Genomic DNA, 5,073 nt, shown 5'->3' with positions numbered 1-5,073 from the left:
CCTCGCAGTTTACCCAGTTTCTGCATCTAATTTGTTCATAGACCCGGTTTGTTTATATCCAGATTCAGAGATGGATTAGTAAACATATAAACTTTTTTAGAAACATATAACCTTTTTCTGTCAAATGGTTATGCAGGTCCGAGCAGGCTCAAAGTAGAATAGGAAGATGACCAACAATTATATTGTGCCCTTCATCACCTATGTAAAACGGTTCTTCATGGTAACCCATATTTTGTGTACATATTTAGCTAAGTATTTGGTCAAATACAAACATGTGACTTGCATCAAATATAAATCTACAATATTTTTTTTATCTAGAAGCAATACAACTGTTGATTATTTAAGATGGTCAGACATCCTTTTCAGATTCAGATGTATACTTTGTATTCTTGCCCTTGGCTGACCATGCTTGAATATTGTTTAACGATGGAGGATATTTTGGTGCTATGTTATCTCCAATTTAAAGACAGAAGAAAATTGTGCAAACATTTATTTGCTCTTTGATGTTCTTGTGAATTTTCTGAAGCTCCGCAGCTCTGCATCCAAAATAGGCTCTCCGAACTTTGCTGCTGATTTGCCTATATGCTCTTGCTGCTCTTGGTTGCCTTCAAATGAAGCTACTGCTTTTGTGCTAGATTGGATGGATAAGCAATAAAGCAAACCAAATAGGAAAAGATTGGGAGCATATCCATTGGATGGAAACTAAAAAAAAGATAAAAGTGTAAATTTGTAGCTAATAAAATTGAGTAGGTTGACTTTTACACTGATTATGTAATATTGACATTTTATTATCAGTATTTTTTTAGGCTTTTCTATAATTACTACTATGTTACAATGAGTTCAAATGTATTCACAGTGCAAGAAAAACTGAATGTTACTACCAATTTAACTTTACCATTACACAACACAAGATAATCAACTGCCATTACCAGTAATTTCACTGAGGAGCAGATGTATAAATGACAGTAAGAAATAAATATACCACTTTACATGGATCAAATTATGGAATTAAAAGTATTAAAATATGAAATCCATAAATATGTAAACCGTCCAGGCGCCGCCGATTCCAACATGTACAGTTAGACAATTGATGCTACACATGAGACGCATCATGGCACACTTCAAATACCTGTCGAATATAAGGAGAGGCAGCTCTGGTTTTGCGTTGCCGATCACATTGCATAATATGGAAAAAGAAAGAGTAGCGGAGGCACGACTTGAGGCAGTTCTTCATGATCAAGCAGTTTTAGGGATTAAAATAGAGTGAATATGAGATATATATTTTTCCCCGTTGCAACGCACGAGCATTTTTCCTAGTAATTACCTACAGCCGTCAGATGAGGTTTGTTAGGAGTCCTGGGTTGTTGTCCCACGTGCACCTCTTTGAAGAAAAACAAAACGCGTGCACCACTTTTAGGAAGAAAAAAAAAACTCCCTCCCAAACTTCTGCCTTCATCAAATCTGTCGGCTCAGGCACTACTCCTCCTACCCCATCTGGTGGCTTCAAGTACCAACCATCTAAAGTGATCTAACCAGCCTCTTCCTAATCAACCGCATCTACGATAGTTTAACCTCCCCTATACCAACTCCCAAGGAAGAAGCAATCCATGTTTGATGAGAAGGAGGTGCTCAATCCCCTCACCCTCTACGTCCCCACCAAACTGTAACTAACATTGGAAGATCCAGTGGAGAAGGAGGCACAAATGCAGTTTTAATCAAATCGCACAGCCGATTTTGGTGAAACTGCACAGGAAGGAACTATGGCAAAATAATAACGCCATTGTTAACCTCCCCTACACTGGTGGAGGTCGTGTCGGCTACTCATATCATGACAATCCAGGCAATTAATCCATTATCCTTATTTTTTGTGAGTTCTATGCATGTTTAATTAATCATGTAACAGAACTTGATCATGTACTGCACGTAACAAGGAGAACCACCACGGGTGGTCTGCATCTCCTCCAGGAGCAGCACGGATTTCCTTCAGTAGCGTTTGCACATGTTAGACTGGTCATGTTGCTGTGTATACTTTGAATCTCAATACCTTCCAGGTTCTCAGTAGCGTTCTGATCACACCACGTTAATTCTGGAAAGTAAAAATTCCATTCGTCCAATTAATATGTAATTCGAGATGTACGTGCTTCCATTGGTCCTTCTACGCTTGAAAAGAAGAAAGAATCTACAGGAGACGTGCTTCCCTTGGTCTCCCTTCGGTTACTCTAGAATCACCACGTTCCAGAAAAAAAAGAATCACCATGTACATAATGAACAGAACTAAAAATAGATGCCTTATTATTAAATTAAAGAAATATGGCATGCACACAAGAGATTAAACCCACCCTCACAAACAAAACAGAACTCTGCGTAATTAAAAGAACCACCACGTTCCCCAAAAAATAGAATCACTAAGTTCCAAAAAAACACCATTTAAGCAAAGGACTAAACTTACATAAAAATATATTTGTCACCACGTATCTATACTATTGAAGGAGAATCTGCCGTCGTCGTGATGGTTCAACTCTCTCACCCATCGATCCCGTCCCACCTATCAATGCCTTCCCATGTACGATCCCTCCTCCCACCCACGGCTTTCTCCCATCCCCACCCTCAAAAAAGCAAAAAGAAAAAAAGACCAACGACCTGGAGCGCACGTCCCACACGCACGTCGGCCTCCTCATCTCTCGTACCCGTCGTTCCCGATCCCATCTCTCTCCCCGCTCCATCGAATTTTTTCTGACTCTCGCTGATGCACCACGGCCACCTGATCCCAGCGGTGGACGCGGCGCTGCAGCTGACCGCCCATGGCACGCTCGCCAGCATCGTCGTCACGCCGACCTACGCCGCGCGCCTCCACCCCGCGGTCGAGTCGCCTGGCCTGCTGGTGCGGCTCGTGGAGCTCCCGCTCGACCTCGCCGGGACCGACGACGTCGGCTAGATCTCGCTGGACGAGGAGGCCGCCTACCTCCTCGCCGCGTCGCGCTTCCGAGACCCACTTGAGCGGCACCTCCGCACCCACACGCCGCCCGCGACGTGCATCGTGTCCGACATCTGCCACCCGTGGACGGCGGGCCTCGCCGTCCCGCGGCTTAGTTTCCTCGGCATGTCTGCCTACTGCCTCATGTGCCTGCAGACGGAGCACCATGCGATGGCCAGGCACAACGCCTACGCCGCCATGGACCCCTACTGGCACCTCATGCCAGAGGAGCCGGTCGAGGTGAATATGCCCACGGCCGCCCCCGGGTTCCTCCGACTGCCTTCCTACGAGAAGCTGGCATACGTCGTCGAGCGGGCGTGCGCCGACGTCGACGGCGTCGTCCTCAACACCTTCCTTGAGCTGGAGCCGGGGACGGTGGTTGACTACGTGGAGGTCAGGAACGTCGCGGTGTGGGCCGTCGGTCCGGTGTCACTCTTCCACCGTCACGAGCATGCGGGGGCGCTTGCGGCGAGAGGGAACGCGCCCGCCCTTGACGCCGACGAGTGCATGCAATGGCTCGACAGAAGGCGTCGTCCTCTGTCATCTACGTGAGCTTCGGGAGCAGCATCGTGCACGCGGACCCGAAGCAGGTGGTGGAGATCGGGCTCGGCCTCGAGGCGTCGGGGCACCCGTTCATCTGGGTGGTATCATCATCACCGTAGAAGGCCGACCAGAACACTGACCAGGAGGTCGACAGGTTCCTTGAGGAGCTGGAGGCCCGGGTCGCCGGCCGCGGGGTGCTGATCAGGGGCTGGTCGCCGCAGCTGCTGGTCCCCTCCAATGCATCGGTGGGCGGCGTCGTGACGCACTGCGGGTGGAACTCGATAATGGTGGCGGTCGCGGCGGGGCTTCCGATGGTGACATGGCCGCTCCTTGCGCACCAGTTCCTGAACCAGACGTTGGCCGTACACTCGATGGGCGCCGGCGTGGGCGTCGGGGTCGAGTGGTCGGAGGAGGAGGGGGTGGAGGTGGCGGTGGTGGAGCCAGGGGTGGTGGAGGAGGCGGTCAGGAGCATCATGGGCGGGGGAGACGAGGCGGTGGAGAGGCGGAGGAGGGTGGCGACGGCGAGAGAGGCTGTCCAGGAGGGCGGGTCGGCGTTCATCAACCTGCGTCGTTTGGTGAAGCATTACCAAGCAGTGACGCCGAAGGATGCATCAACATCGTCACCTCAGATATGATGAAGAGTTTATAAGTTTTGCCACCCCTCTTTAAGTTTTTGCACTTGGATTGAATAAAGAGCTTAAGTTTGATCTATAATAAACAAACCTATAAGATTATATTTGAGTAGCTTCCTAGATGAATGGATTAATACATACACGAGTCAAAAGCAAACTGATATCAAACACGCAACAAGTTACTTAAAACCGTAGAGTTTTCTCTATATAAAATTCTACATGCCAAATCATGACACCAATAACATACGTGATTGAATACTATCTAACTGAATCTTGTACGAAAACCGGAATATGATTTACAATGAGGCGAGGAATGAATGTGGATTTCTTGCCCTATCGGGCTCAATTCTATATACTACTTGAGAAAAAAAAAGCAAACCAAGACAATCAAAGGAAACATGTATAATTTTACGGAAGTGGTGGAGGAGGAGGTGGAACGATAATCTTATATCTTTACTATATTATTTTTTTAATTAATAAAGCACATATTGCTTCTGTGATACGTCATGAAAACGGCCCCTGAAGTTTGCATAAATTACCCACCATGTCACCGGTAAGTAATTGAAAACGTTTTGCCTATATTACGCTCTGCACCCTCGAAGAATATCCAGCACACCGTATGGACCGGCCCATGCACAGGCGCTAGTTTTTAGTTTTGTTTATTTATTTATCTTCTGTTCCATTTAATTTTCTATTTTAAATAATTTAGAACTTCAAATAACCTTTAAACTTTTAATAACTTAAAATTTTAAATCAACATATTTAAAAAATAAAATGTTTGTGACTTTAAAAACTGCTCGGAGTTTTTGTAAAAAATGCTCGCATATGCAATAAAATGTTTGCAAGTTTAAAACATGTTTGTAAAATAAGAAAAGTCCATGATTTCAAATAAAACTCCATGTATTAAAAGTTATTTAAATCATT

General features: G+C 45.8%; 1 pseudogene; it reads left to right on the top strand.

Annotated features, from left to right (window-relative positions):
* Positions 1 to 2,746: 2,746 nt before the first annotated feature.
* LOC123440317 lies at positions 2,747 to 4,152 on the top strand (annotated as a pseudogene).
* The last annotated feature ends 921 nt before the right edge of the window (positions 4,153 to 5,073 follow it).

Source organism: Hordeum vulgare, chromosome 3H (genome assembly GCF_904849725.1).
Source record: "Hordeum vulgare subsp. vulgare chromosome 3H, MorexV3_pseudomolecules_assembly, whole genome shotgun sequence".
NCBI classification, from domain to species: domain Eukaryota; kingdom Viridiplantae; phylum Streptophyta; class Magnoliopsida; order Poales; family Poaceae; genus Hordeum; species Hordeum vulgare.
This window is presented reverse-complemented; position numbering and strand designations above follow the sequence as displayed.